General features: G+C 35.9%; 1 pseudogene; it reads left to right on the forward strand.

Annotated features, from left to right (window-relative positions):
• The first annotated feature begins 656 nt into the window (after positions 1-656).
• Positions 657-16,550, forward strand: part of LOC140855684 (probable calcium-binding protein CML35) — a 26,321-nt pseudogene continuing 10,427 nt past the window's right edge.

Genomic DNA, 16,550 nt, shown 5'->3' on the forward strand with positions numbered 1-16,550 from the left:
CAAGCAAGCTAGTATCCTGATAAGATCAAGAAGCTTCTGATCAGATTGAGGCCTTGTGTCGATATCTATAGAGATCGAATGCTTGTACGGCTTCAATGCATCTTCTGAAGATATTTAAGATCATCACTTCACAGATAAAGAATGACTCACAGTGGAGATCCAGATTTGAAGAAAAAAAAAGTAAAACAAGTATGCGATTCGATCTCATATTTATTTTTCAAATTAAAAATTAGATCATATTATTTTTGCATATGAACCAGATCGTTAGGTGCCTTCATATGATGAATGCATGTTATTGATTAAAAGAGTTTAATCTATCATTCTGTTATATTTTAATTTTGAAAAAGTTTTGAAATCTTCATGCACAAGCATCTTAAAAATCCCAACAAGACTATGCCGATTCTCTCACCTACCCAGGAATAAATACTGGATTGAAAAATTCCAATGGTCTTTCACATCCAAATTTAGAAAGATAGCTTACAACCCCATTATTAATAAATTCTATTATTTCATTATTATCTATTTCTAGAAGATGGTTCGTGATCTTACTCTCAGTCCCTTATTTATTAAGAATTTTTTCTATTTATTCTTCTAACATGCTCTTAAATTAGGTTTTTGGATTAGGAGTTAGATCTGATGCACTGTTTACTAGGAACATGTCATTTGGTCCTATGTACTCAGGTGTGATCAAAGGTGGTTTCAGTTCTAGGATCAGTGATGATTCTAAAGAGGGAGCTATTGAAACAAATATTACAGGTAAAGTCTCATATTTATTGACCTATGGAGAGTGATGCTAAAATTGGATGGCTCTAATAATGTGTTTATATTTTCAATATACCCATCTAGGTCAAAATCATCCACTCTAAAAGGATCCCAATGTGTATGCACTGGATCTTGAGAAATACTTTTAGAGGTAGCTTCCTCTATTATCTCTTCTACTTCATAACAAGTATTGCTTTGAGACCCGTGAGGAGCATGAAATACATTTAATCTCAGCTTTTTATTCTTAAATGAGACATCCATGACTCCAGTCCTACAATTAATACATGCATTGGTTGTAGCTAGGAAGGATTATCCTAAATTATGGAAATTTATTGTGAATTGCCAAAATGCTCCATATCTAAGATCAGAAAGTCAATCAAAAAGTAGAACTCCTCTATCTTTACTAAGACATCTTCAATCATTTCACGTGATATTTTAATAGATCTATCAGCTAATTACAAAGTTATCGAAGTAGATTTTAACTCACCAAATTCAAAAAAATTATATACTAAACTAGGCAAAAGGTGCACACTAACCCCCAGATCCAATAGAGCTTTCTCAATATGTGGATTCCTTATGACACGAAAAATGATAGGGGCACTTGGATCCTTAAGTTTAGGCAAGGTAGCATGTTAGAAGACTGAACTAGCCTGTTTAGTAAGGCAAACTTTATTTAGATTTTATGTTCAAGATTTTTATTTTTGTGTGCACAAATCTTTCAAAAACTTAGTATAGAAGACCTATTTTATTGCATCTAAAAAGGAGAGATTGATTTGGACTTGTTTGAATAGTTCTAACATTTTATCTAGTTTACCCTTTTTATTGAATGGCACAGGGGATTCTAATGCAATTGAAAATGGAGCTCTAGGTAATTAAGGTGGTGCTAATGATGTTGGTTCATCTCTTGCCTTAAGGTCCTTCTTATCCTTGGATGGTTCAGATTCAGTCAACTTCTCATTGGTTTTGGTCTTTTTGATTTCACTTGGTTGCTCTATAACCTTACCATTCCTAAGAATCATGATAGATTTGGCTTATTTAGGGATAGTTTCAGGAGCATTAAAATTTTCAGCCCCATATTGACCTCTAAGATTAATCTTGGGTTGACTGAGTAGTTTTCTCTCTTCCCTCCTACCGAAGGCAGTAGCTAATTGACCTATTTGGATCTCTAGCTTCGGTATCGATTGAGTGTGAGAGTGGAGGGTTTGTGTGTTAACTTTCAGTCTCTCTAAGATTTTTAACACCTTCTCCTCAAAGATTGAACTATGGTTACTAGGAGAAGGTTGAGGAACATTTTGGTGCTGAGGATAGGATGGGCTCCAATATTATGACTCTTAAAAATTGGATCTGTAAATAGCCAGGTTAACCACAGGTTGGGGTTTAAATGAAAAACTTAGGTAATCTCTTCAGCCTAGATTATAGGTATTTGAGTAAGGGTTGTGTCCTAGTCTATAATTATTCTAAGTTTATGTTTGGTTCACTTATTCATGTATAAACTCAGAGAATTGGGATGCAACAGGACAATCATAAACAGTATGTGTAGGACTGAATATATGGAACTAACTTCTATCATAGGTAAGATTGCTGTATCGATATCCGTATCGATGTCAGATCGATATGGTATGGTACCGATACTTTATCGTACCGACACATGGTACGCTCCGATATTTTAGTTCAGTATCGATATAATTTTTTTAATTTTTAAGTTAATATCATGATTATCATCTCAAAATTATATTATATTATATATTTATTTACATATTTAAGTTCAGTTTTTGAGTTCGATATCGGTACAGAAAATTTTGATCCAATACATATTTATTTACATTATATTACAATTCATCATCCTAAAATTTTAAAAAAAAATACATAAATATATATTAAAATATATCTAAATTTTTAAAATATAAAGCAAAAGAATGACATACTAACCTCAAGATCTGCTCTGCATCTAATATCTCGTCGAGTGTCTGTGACACTCATAGATATTTGGATCACCGACTTATTTTGAAGAAATATTAGTCCATCCCTCTAACCAAGTAGCACTGTAATCCTAAATATTCATCTCATAAGGTATCATCTCTGGATTATAAGATATCACGGATCTCTTACTCAAACTCTGACTCTGAAAGATATCCTCGTGATGATGGTATGGCTGTGAAAGAGCTCATCCAAATATATTGGTAGCAAAATCTGATCCGTAAGATGCTTCGAATTGTATAGGATAATAATCACTAGAAGACGATATCTCAGATGCACCATATCTATGTGGATCATTAGGTGGCTACAGGTAATAGGATCCATAATGCGAGAATGATCCACATACATCCATAGATCCTATCCCATATGCAAGATCATCTGCAGCTGTATCATGTACTAGACGACCTCTAGGAGTCCATCATCTATATGAAATCACTATCGCGATCTCTATTGACTCTTTTATCATGATCCCTATTTTGTATGGCATATGTAAACTGGGACTCATCAATGAATCGAATACCATCCTTTGACTGTATCTCATAAATAGTGATCTCCTGTCCTTCAGTCCCTCTCTGATCATTAGATCCATAACTATTAGTACCATCATCACTCTTCTTGATCTCCAAATCTAAGCCAAATAGCTTCTACACTCTCGAGAGTGGTGCACATGCAACTATCTTTTTTTTCCTCTCCTTGTGCCCCTTTATCACTAAGTTTTCTGTGTTTGGAGGATGGATGTGTTGTTGTTGACTGGCCTTATCTAAATATTTCTCACTCAAATATCTACGAGGATGTCTTGAACATCGAGTCATATGATGAATAATCTCTCTGTGATCTTTGAGACTGTGGTCAATCAGTTGGAACCTTATGAGGTATATTTCTTTCTGCCCATTGCCTTGGAGTTATCCTGATCTCTCTAACTACCACACCAGCTAGTCATGGAGGGGATCTTGGCTCATCAAGCTCCAGCTCTGCTGCTGCCCTATAAGCCATCCGATCATCAGATCGTCATCCTCATCATCATAATCATCTAATGTCGGATCTGCATACTTCAGGTACATCTCTTTTTGGATATACTTTAGCCTCAACCTCAAATTATAATGAATATATATAAGATCGTTGAGGTACTTCTGTGTCAGATGGTTTCTCTTTTGCTGTAGATAATGGTAAAAGCCAACCAATTACACTCACAACCACTAAAGGAGACCGTGTGGAAAGGAATGCAGATTGCTACAGCTTTCAAATTATCTATGAACTATCCAAAATGAATCCATCATTCAACTATAAAAATATTATGTAAAATTATATATCAGATTTTATGATATCTCTAGACATGTAATGTCAAAAAAGTCTTCTCATTATTGGTATGTAATTTACCTAGATTCATCTTCTTTTTGCTTACGACAGCAGATGCGATTCCAAAACTATCCATCCCCTCTCTAAATTATTTTGTCTATGAAAAATATATTTCTTAAGTTAATAAATATGTTATTGATTACAGATTGAATTTAGTTAAATGCTCGCATTAGGTAACCTAACATACCTCTTGCGGGCACATAGATGCAGTTTTCAAATCGAGCACTATCTTATATATCACATTATGGAGAGCAGTGAGAAGCTCACTATCTATATCTATCCTAGGTGTGGTATACTAGAATCTCAGATTCAAATAGTAAGCTACTGATAAATCCATAAATAATTAAATACACATACAAGTACAAAAGCTGAAAAATTTTTAGTGAAAATTTTCATTCATGCTTACCGATTAGATGCAAATCCCTCCCCATCTAGTTATCCCAGCAGCGCTCGATGATGTTGATATATTTTTGGATATATTTTGGATCTATCTCACTGATCTATTTCTTTGTCCTCTCTATCATATGATCTAAAATACCCATCTAAAGGTAACTCTCGCTGTCCATAGCGTGAAGCATCTCATATAATGACTTGATAACCTTCACTATCTTATCAGTCCGTTGTCAAAATGACTGATTAGTCACCAAGTTTTTCACATGATTTTTTTCAATGCCGATCCTCACATATCTGCTCTCTTGCCACTTGGCACCAACAAACATTTGATGTAAGGTAGCTTTCTTTCTTTAAAAGGCTATCAAGTGCTATGTAGTTCGTAGCAAATCTGGTGACATCCGGTCTCAAGATCTCTCCCTTAGTATATGTCCGCATCAATGATAGAATTCATGTATAATTATAAATGAATCTAGTAATAATCTAGGCTGTGTCTACTGTCTACTGCACTCTATGAAGCTTTCCAATATCCATCAATATAAAATCAATACAATATGCAGCATATGGGGTCTAATAAATATGCGATCGTTGCTCCATCAGTAACTCTCCAGCGGCCTTATATTACGATCCATTATTTGTGATGATCTGCACAACATTCTGCTCTCCTATTGAGTCAATCGCCTCCCCCATTAGTTCAAGGATGTATGCACTGTCGTGCATTTTATCTAAAGCATCTATTGACTTGTGAAAAATTATGTTTCTATCATAATATATCAAGAAATTAATGATGCTCCATCTGGGAGGATCGATCCAACCATCACACATCATCGTAAGTCTGTATGCAGACTATTTATTCTTGTAAGAAGCAATCCATCTTTGTAGCTCCTTGTTGTTACTATCAAGAAGCTGACTATAGATGTTCTTAGGTGCTGGAGGATCCACACTTCGACCAGTAGCCTATATAGCTAAAATGATAGATTGATAGTAAGTATTGTCTACTGTATGTGCTAGAATATAGCTGAAATAAAATTATGATCTAATAGCTTGCCACATATCCTTTTTCTTATCCTTCTTATCCTTTTTCAATATGCTGTCAATCCTCTGCTACTTTGAATCCTTACTAGAAAAAGCATGTATATCGAAATTATGAATGATGGCTCCTGTCGGCATGTCTCTAGAAGATCTCCTCCAACTTTCAAAAGACCCAACATAGACAAAATACCATGCCTGCCTCTACTGTCGATCTCTCTGATTGAGGTGGTCCTTCTGAACTCTGACTTTTTTTAGGGGTCATAGAGTCGACCCTGATTCATAGCATGATGGTCTAATTACTCCCTATATTTGGCTATCTTCTCCAGTCGGTACTGATCATCCAGACTCGTCTGAATAACAATCTCAATCTGTGCCTCCTCATCATTCAGAGTGAAAGCCTCCTCTGACTCTCTAGAATGATAGGAAGATGGCTCTGTGGCTCGATGGTCCACCTCTATCCTTTGCTATTTTGCTTTTTTTTTTATGCTTTAAAATTAGTAAAGCATTTCTTCATCAACTGACATACCTTCTATTGATATTTTCGATATATGGATACATTACTGTAACCACTAGCCAAATGCTGCTTCAATCTAACCACCCCTCCTCCCTTGAACTCTGTGTTACACCATTTGTATCTTCAATGATGGTGAGTCGAGAGTATCTCACCATGCTCTTGGCCAATATCATGCTCTATATCTTTTTTCTTATTCATCTCTACAAGATTAACAAAGCACAATAATTTAATAATATGATTTTACAGTTATTTTTCAAAATTTATTTTTTAAATTTTTTTAAAAATATATTAATTTTTTAAAAATAATTAACAAAAATTAATGATTTTTATATCAATATGTAGATCATTTAAAGATCTACAATATATAATGAAATCATATCCAAATCATAAATTTTGGCATGATTTCTTCTTAATTTTGTATTTGTTGTCATTTTTCGATCAAACAATTAAAAAAAATTAAGTGAGAGAATGATAGATTATCTTACTATCCGTCAATCTTTGTCATCTTCTCAATATGTTTGTGATAAAATTTCTCGCATCCACGGGCTCTAAAAATTTTTTTTCCTCTCGTTTGTTTTCGCAAAGAATTGAGCCTCAGGTTCAAAAGTCAGAGGTCTCAGAAGGCAGGAAGGGGAAGCTAAAGCTTCCCTCTCGATATGATGGCCCCACCCCCCCACATGGCACTATCGGTACATCTTGAAATCGAGTCGTACTGACCTGACCCACCCGATTTGGGCAGTTCTTACAGCATACTAGACCGAACCGATCGGTTTGATCCAGGACCCCACTGATCGGTTCAGTCCGGGACCCCATGTTTTCTGAAAAAAGGTCCGAACCAGATTGGCTAGCTGCCAGTTCGGCTTAGTTCGCCCCATACGATCGATTTGGGCCGGTATGGCAAACCCTGATCATAGATGCGATTGGGGTGCTGGTGGATATCATTTGCAGTAATCTATCCAATTTTTGAGATAATCCATTCACTCTACTATAGATGTCTATTGAACTATTAATTTCATAAATTTCACCCTGTTTAGGTCCGGACATGAGAGGGTCTCTCCTGACAGTAGATATATGGTGCAGTAAATTTTTACTCAATGTTTTAAAAAGCTGTTAGGTTTCATGCTCGTTTTTCAACATAAAGGTTCCACCACAGGATGCATCAATTATTTATTGGCGCTTCTTTGACAGGCCATCATAGAAGTACTGGATCAATTTTCATTTGGGTACAGCATGGTGAAGACACATCCTAATTAATTCTTTTAACCTCTCTCAGGTCTCATGAAACATCTTTCCATCCAATTGAAAAAAATTAGTTATTGCTTTTCTTATTTGATTAGTTTTTCTTATTGAAAAGTATTTTTGAAGGAATTCCATTTGAAGTTGATCCCAAGTTGAAATTATTACTGTATCTAAGGAGTTCAGCTAATATTTGGCTTTGTCTTTCAATGAAAAAGAGAATAATTTCAACCTGAGAGCATCGTCGGAGAAATTTTGGATTTTAACTGTAGAGCTGATTTCTAAAAATTCATTAAGGTATTTGTATGGATCCTTATTTGCAAGTCCATAAAATGATTAGAGCATTTGGATGACACTAGACTTGATTTCATATTGAATTGCCTCGACTGGAGGCATTTGAATGCAAGGAGAGTAGGTATATGTGGAAGGAGTAAAGTACTCCTTCAACTGTCTAGGTAGATCATTTTTTTGATTTCAATCCATATTTCTAGGTTTGTTGGTTTTAAAGATTTTTTCAATTTCAGGATCTAAGGGTTGAATCTCGCATCGTAATGAACGGTGCCCAAGCATAAACCCTACAATTATACCTTAAAGCAAACATAGAAAATTTCAATTTTTATAGATTTTTTTTGGATAAAAAAAAGGATGAAAGAAATTCTAAAGATAAGAATCTACAAAATCCTAAATCTAAGAAATAGATGAGAGAAGTTTTATTAGATTTAATGTTTGTGAGTTAGCAATCAAGTTATATAATCAATCCTAGCTAAGGGTTGTCGTAGATCTAGATAGCTCCTAACTATTTCAAGATCATTTTTTGAGCATTCCAAGTAAAGGACTGGCCACTCAACTGACTAGGTAAGTGTAGGATTGGTGGGGGTTCTCTCTGTTGCTTTTTTTACACACCAATTAAAATTGACAGATAAGTGAATGAAACTAATTAAATAATCATTTTTCTTCAAGATCATATTTTTGAACTACTTTTTTAGACACCAATCAAAATGATAAATCCTAATCCGATCTAACTCTTAGGATTTTTTATCCTATTGAGCTCGACAGTCCTTAGGGGTCAACAAATAATTAATTTTAAGTTAAGATTTAGGTCAATGCACTATGAAAGTTGTGATTTTTGGATCAAGGAAGGGTGATGAAATCTCTAGCTTTTCTTGGTTAGTGGGTTATGCCCTTAACATGTTTTATGAAGATGCTATATAGAAGATCAAGATGTCCAAGTTAGTTGACACACAATCAAAATTAAATTAGTTGGCTTCACTTGTTAGGTTTTGTAGTTAGGTCTCAAATCCTTAAATAGCTTATGAGTTGTCAGTGTACGACTTTTTTTTTTTTTTTAAATAAATTTAAAGTAATTAAAATACAATCTCTAATAGTGGCACTAAAATTTGATCACTGTCGTAGACGTTCAAAAAATAAAGATTTAACTCACTATCATGTAGATAGCGTGAGTCGAGATTATTTCGCAAAGATCGTGTTTAGTTGTAATTGAGTGATTTCAATTTTAATTGAAGATGAATAAAAGCTTAATTAATTAAGAGACTATTAGACAAAGAGCAAGTAAATAAAGAACTAAATAACGTTTGGTTTCGAATATGAAGATGAATTATCAGAATCTTAACTGCTTTCTTTTTAGATAGTTAATACCCTTCTTAACATATCTTGGATTGGTATCTAATCAATAAAGATACAACCTATCTTAGAGAGCACGATCCGTATTCTTGGATCACAGCCTGTCCCCAAAAGTATAGACTAGTCAAAATTATTTAGATATAATGATAGAAAAAATTTTACCTAAAGATAATCTATCCCAAGAGCATGAACCGTACTTGTAAATCATGGCTCATCCTAAGGGTCAGAAATTATTCTAGAATAAAATTCTTATTTATGCAAAGTAGAACTAAGACAAAAAGATATAAAGCATGAAAGGTAAATATTTATTGCATACTAAAAAGGTAATACAAAAGATTTAAAAAAGAGCATGTTTAGATAAGTTACAGTGATTTTCTAAGATGTGACGACTAGCCAACTATGGAGATGCTTCTCACCGAATCTTTCATCCTGAAATTCTGAGGACTTCCTTTTAATAGCTTGTAAAAGGGATCAAGAGTAGGAGGAGAGGTTTTATGGAGAGAAGAGGGCTTAGGGTTGATTGGTTTGGAAGATGGAAGAGGAAGTAGGCTTGCTGAATTTCTATGAAAAAAGAAAGGTTGAAGGAAGTGTAAGAAGGGAGACTTGGGCATTTGATTTTCCTAAGGTTTGGATGCAGGATTTCTAGGGTTTTGAGGGGAAGGAGCAAGGGTTTGGATGGCTAGGTTTTTGGAGGAGGAAAAGGTCCTAGGGCCAGCTCGGGTTTTGAAGTGGAAAAGGTCGGCATGGAGGGGCTTTGAAGCTATGGACATCGAACTTGGGACTTGGACGTGGAGAAGCTTATCTCCCCTTATATGGCCAGCCAAGGAGCTTTAAATAGATGTGGGATTAGGGTTATAAGGGTTATGGCGAAAGGATTAAGGTTCCTTGGATGTGGAAGCAAAAGATCTTATCCATTGGATTGATCCTTGATGAATTACCATATTTGCTTCATTAAAGAATTTTCAAGTTTGTTAGAATCTGAATTCTTCTTTAATTCTCCCTCAAATTCTTCTATTTAAGCTCCATGCTAGGGCCATCAATGTCAGCCCTTGGATGCTTGTTTGGTTGGTTCTCCTCCGTTAATTGCATTCACACTTAGATCCGTATGAAAGATGATCTTCTAATCTGGACCCTTAGTCTTTAAGGTGTGTTCACCCTTTGGTTTTTTCATGAATACCTTGTGTTAAAGCTTCCCTCTTGGCGCCATGATTGTAGACCCTTGGATGAAAGTAAGCTTGGTTCATAGCCTTTGATTTCTTTATGAATCCGTGTAAGAGTGTTCCAAGGATCGATGGCCTTTAAATCTTCATTGATTTTTTTCTCAACCACTGATCTTTTTTTTGTCCTGGATCTTTATCTTAGGCACCTAGATCTCCACCATTAGTTGTGGCATTTTAATGGAAGCCCTTAAATCTCCTTTATGGCTCCTGAGTGCACTTGGGTTCAAGCTGGATTAGACCAAATTGATGCTAATTGAACCCATCTTGTAATTTCCTGCAAAATAAGTTGGGAAACATCAAATTCAAACTAGTACAACTTAATTGATGATGTTTTGAATGTGTTTAATGTATCAATTCATGTGTTGATTAAGGTGCAGGCTAGCTCGAGGCACATCAAAATCGGGTTGATTTTTGATCGGGCTATGAGTTTAGCCTGAAAAAATTTGGATTGAATTTGAGCTAAGATTTAGAGTTCATTTATTTTTTGCTTTAGGCTCAAATATATCTTTGGCTCGGCCCGAGCCCAGCCCAAATATGAGCCCATTCAAAGCCCGATATTAAGCCCAATTGAAATCAGATGATCCTGAGTAATCTCAACCGTCTGATCGATTTCTAATGTTTAAACTAGATGTTGCAGACAGTCAACCTTAAGCCTGAGTACGGGCCCCACTATCTCTGTCTATAGAACCTGACACTTGCCATTTTTGAGGCCAAAGAGGGAGCGATCCATGCCAAACGACAGCCACGATTCAGTCTATCACTTAAATATTATATATATATTCCTCATACATTGCTTTAGCCATAAATTGGGGAGAGAGGAAATGGGATATGATAAGAAGCTAGTGGGAATAAAAATCAAGGTAGAGAGCAAGCGAGAAAAGTGGGTGGGGGATTAAAAAGCAAAGGGATTTCTTCCTCTTCTCTGTTATTTATTTTTATTTTCAGATCACCACCACTTCTTCACCCTCTTCTACCCCTTACGGGAATAATAAGATTTCCATCCATGAAGGAGACTTGTTCTTTTTTTCCTCCTCATTTCTAAGTGTGAAGCAAGGCAGCTGCCATGGAGGGCTTCTGGATTAGTTAGTTTCTTAAATCTTTATTTTTTTCTTGATTTTTTTTCAAAATATTGATTCTTGATTTTTTTTTCTTTAATTTGGATCTAATTGATTCTTGAGTTTTTTTTCATGATCTTTTCAAAGAGAGTACATGGAGGGTGAGTGTTCGACAGCAATGAAGTAGATGGTGAGGGAGCGATTGGAGCACACAACGGAGTCGTGGTAGGGGAGAGGAGTGTCAACAACAGTGGAGGGGATCCACTATACGTAGTGTATCACAGTAATTTTTTTTTTTTGGACTAGCCCAATTGGATTCAGGCAAGGCTTGGGTCTGGGCTCAGCTAGAGCTTAGGCTTGAGTTTTTCCAAAAATTTTTAAGCTTAAGCCTGACCTGAAGCCTGAAAAAAATTTTGGGTCAGGCTCTGGTTGGGGTATGGCCCCGACCCATTTCTAGCCCTAGCTGTCATATGGAGTGGGCTTAGTTTCATGCCATATTTTCTTTTTTTATATCTTAAAGAGGAAACCTAAAAGTCAAATAGGGATTGGATTTTTTCTACTAATGAAGTCTGTTAGTTTATAATTAAAATAATAAAAAAAAATAAAATGCATATCTAAAAGAGATCCTTCACAATCATCTATATCTTCCTTCTTCCTCATCAAGTCTCTCCATCCATTATCTTCCTTATCAAGCAATTTCTCCTACCTATAAGGTTTTTCTTTCGAGTTTCTTTCTGCTTTTCCAAATTCTATGCATCATCTCTCCTATCCATGAGATCTTTTTCTAGTCTCTTTCTCCTCTTTTAAATCTCTCTTCTTTTTTAAAATCTTTACATCTAAAAGTTCATAGAAGCTACATATCATTTTATCTAGAGATGTATATTGGGATATCAGACTGTATATCATTTTATCTAAAGATATAGGGGGTGCTTGATTCGTGATCGAAATTAAAATTGAAAGGGGAATCGGAATGGAATGGAATTAAAATCAGAATAGCCTAATCCCCTGAAGCATTTAGTTCGTGATTGGAATCGAAATCGGAATGGATGATTTTCATTGTTGTTGCTTGGTTCATACAAAGATAGGAATCGAAGTCAACTTAATTTTTTATTTTTTTTTTAATTAATTTTTTTAAAAATTAATTATTTTAAAAATTAATATTAAATAAAAATTAAACATAATAATAATATCTTTAAATTTTTGTTTAAAAAAGTCTGCCTAGAAAATCCTCGTATGAAGCTTTCTCGAAGCTCACTCCCCCACCACTTCTTCCTTTAAAAAAAAAAAGCCATTCGATCTCTCGTAGTGATGCCTCTTTTGCCTCCCCCGCCACCTCCTCGTCCAAAGACTCCACCTCCTCCCACCTGCGGTCCACCCCTCGCTCCATCCTCCCCTCTCTGGCCAGCAAGACTCCTTCTTCCTTCGGATCCCATGACCTCTGGCTCCCCTCCCCCACCTCCTCGTCCATCTCTGACCTCTTCACCATCTTTGACCATGACGGCGATGGCAAGATCACGCCGCACAAGCTGGAAGCCATCCTCCGTCGTCTTGGCAGCATCGATGCACCCATCGAGGTGGAGGTAGCATTGATGATGGCAGAGGTCGATCGCGACGATGATGGGTGCATCAGCTCAGAGGAGTTCGGTGTGATTGGAACAGCCTTCGGGCCACCAGCAGGGGCGAAGCTCCAGGAGGCCTTCGCTATCTTTGACGCCAATGGCAATGGCTAGATCTCGATGAAGGAATTGCTCAGGGTGTTCAGCACGCTGGGGGACGAAGGGTGTATGCTGAAGGATTATCGTGGGGGAGCGAGAGTTGGATGGATGATTTTTTTTTTATCTCATTCCACTGGAATGAGATTTGGACTCCATTGGGGTGAGTCTGGATTCGATTACGGAAGGAATGGATCATTTTCATTCTTCTTTGAAATGAAAATCAGAATAGAATTTCTCCCAACCAAGCAGTGGGAATGAGAGTCATCCATTTCAATTTTCATTTCAGACTTTAATTACCTCAACCAAGCATCCCCATATATTAGGATGTCGTATGAATATTTTGCTAGGCATGTATCAATTGATCATATACTATGTACTGGTAGATACTAAGTTCAATAAATTATATATCAATTTATCTATAGATATAAATTGGATTCTTATTGGGTGTATCAAAAAAGCTTACGGTATATATCAGTAAGCCATCTAGTATATATCATTTATTCATGTGATGTATATTAAAGAGTACTATATTCTGAAAGCTATGTAAAGTTTTATCTAGAGGTGTGTATAGAACATTAGATGAATATTTTGCTAGGTGTGTATCAACTAGTCATATATTGTGTTTTGATAAATACTGAGTTCAATGAACTATTTATCAATTAGCTATAGGTATATATTGGGTCATTACTGGATATTTATCAAATAGTGTTATTAAAAGATCTGCCTTAAGCACAAAAGGTGCTAGGTGCAAGGGCTGTCGCCTCTTACCCTCTAGGTGAAGGTGATAGCCCTCAAGTGCAGCCTAGGCACCTTAAGCGCATGCCTCTACATTGTTCAGAGGTGCCCAAGAGCCATAAAATTCTAGTAAGTATTAATTTTTAGTTTTTAAAAGATAAGAAAGATCAGTTATAGTGCATAAAAAATATCAATTACAGTAAATAGAGATTAGAAAGATATCTTTGAAAGTCAAACAGACTTTAAAAAACCTACGTGAGGCTTTTGGAATCGCCTAAAATAATTAGAAGGCAGAAGCTGAACCATCTCCTTGAGACTCCATCTCATCTCATCGCCTAAGAAGCATCTCCATCTGACCTCATTACCTAATACCATGTAAGTCACCTCTCGTCTGGTCCTCCTACTCATTCTCTTCTTTTTTTCTTCTTATTTTTCTTCTTCTTCTGACATGCTCTGTTATGCTTTATTTTATGGTCAGAAAATAGTGCATAACAGAGCACATTAGTCTACTATCTAACCTTTTATTCTTCTTGTTATTCTTCTTCTTCTCCTTTTTCTTTTTCTTCTTATTATGCTATTCTCCATTCTGCTATAGTGAAAACAACATTAAACTGTGAAAATAGCATTAAACATTTTCTTGTTTTACATCTAGAAAATAGAGCATATAAGTCCATCCCTTCTAAACTCTTCTTCTTCTCATCCTCCTAAAACTATTCTTTGTTCTTCTATATAGAAAATAAAGCATATTTAGTCTTGTACAACTATACATTAACTGTACGTTATACAGTGTATGTTGTAATATATTGATAGTATGAATGTTCTTTTATTTTTCCAGAGTTATAATACATTCTTATGATGGTCAATCGAAGAAGGATCATGCATGGAAGAAGTTCACTTAGCAGACCCTATGGGAAAATGTAAAAATGATTTGATTTTTAACTTTCATGAGAAAACTACTAAAGGAGGTATTTGCGGAGCCAAACAACATATTATAAGGGGGTATAGAAAATACCAAGCAATGCCAAAAAATGTCCAAGTTATGTTCGCTATGAAATTAAAGAGTACATGTCAAAGAAGAAAGAGGGAAAGAAGCAGTATGATGTATTACTAGATTTTGATGCAATAGAAGGATTGTGGAGATGATGAAGTTGAAGAAGTCAAAAATTTAAATGGTTGGTTCATGTGAAAAAGGCAAAAAGCCTATTGAAGGTGGAAGTATTCTCAATTCCACACGATTTTAAAGCCCAAAGAAACCAAGACAAAATGGACCTATGGATCTATACTTCACTCCTAATGCATAGACAGTTGTTAAAAATAGGAAGGCAAACTAATGCATGTAATTATTAATTAGCTTTGCCAAAAGGGAGCGAGGGAAAAAGCTTGTACGGAAATTACTAGAAAGATGTATGATACTGGGATACCTTTTAATACAGTCAACATTTTAAGTTTTGCTGTGGCAATTGAAACAATTGGATAAAATAGTCCTAGTTTAAAGCCTCCTAGTGCTCATAAGGTGAGAGTACCTCTACTGAAAAAAAACTTAAAATCTATTAAGAATGTATTGAAAGCTCATAAGGAAGAATGGAAAAAATATGGCAGCCCTGTCATATTGGACGGTTGGAAGGATGAGGTTTCTAAAAAGGATATAATAAACTTTTCAATTAATTCTTCAAGAAGGTTGGTTTTCCTAAAATCCATTGATGATCCTGATTTTTTGAAGAATATAGATATTCTATTTAAATTAATTGATGATGTCATAGAGGAAGTTGGGGAAGCAAATATGTTCCAAGTGATGATTAACAATGCTACTAGTTATGTTGCTATAAGTAACAATCTTAGTTGTTTAGAATTTGAATTTTATTTTTGAACTTTACTGCTTTTTAGATGTAATGACTATATATTAATTTTTAATTCAATTAGAAAGATTGTTGGAAGCAAAGCACCAATATTTATATTGGACACCATGTGCTGGGCATTATATTGACTGTTTGACTTGATACTGGAGGATATTGGTAAGATACTAGTAATTCATAGAATATAAAGAATGCAATCTTCTTGACTAGAATTTTGTACAGCAGAGTAGACATTGTTAAGATGATGAGGGAATTCACAGGATGAAGAGAGTTGTTGAGGCAAGCTATCACAAGGTTTGCAACTGCCTTCCTCACTCTTCCATCATTATGTGTTATACCATATTTGGTCCTCTATCGATGTGTTCAATTTTTGAAGGTGTGACAGATGCGTAGTATCATAACCTGACGGTTCAAAGTACATGATTTGAACAACATCATGTGCCCGAACAGTGTCACAGACATCGATACTTAGTCGATCACCACATGAGCTTGGTAATGCGGTGATGTCCACATCGTTGGATTTTCAACAAACACATATTACTTCCACCGTGGCTCCCTACAAACGTCCCTTAGATTGGATGCTCTCGAGAACATTAGGCGTGCGAATCTCTCACTAGATCGGCATTCTGACGTGCAGAACCACGATCCCTCTAGACATGGGTAGCAAATCCCGTGGCAGCCTGCTGACACCTATTTTTCTGGCTCTGATAATCACTACTTTGACTCCGACGCCATCCATCATGATGGCTCTAACAGCCACGATCCTGACACTGATAGGTGCCAACACTTGACAGGCTTTTCTCTTATAAAGAGAGAGAGAAAGGGAAAAACAAGGAGATTCTTTCTTCTTCTCAATGGGGGACTCTCGTTCTCATCATTTTCTTCCTCTTCTGATGTTCTCCCTCTTTGATTGCCACTGACTTAACTGTTGGAGGTCTACCATTGGAGAACCTCTATCTTATTCTCCGATGGTTAGGCTTTCTTTGTATGTGCTCGGGTCTGACTGACTTCTGCCTACCTCGACGATGTGCGGCCCTTGATCATAACCATGCAGGCCAGTTACG

Source organism: Elaeis guineensis, chromosome 1, assembly GCF_000442705.2.
Source record: "Elaeis guineensis isolate ETL-2024a chromosome 1, EG11, whole genome shotgun sequence".
NCBI classification, from domain to species: Eukaryota; Viridiplantae; Streptophyta; class Magnoliopsida; order Arecales; family Arecaceae; genus Elaeis; species Elaeis guineensis.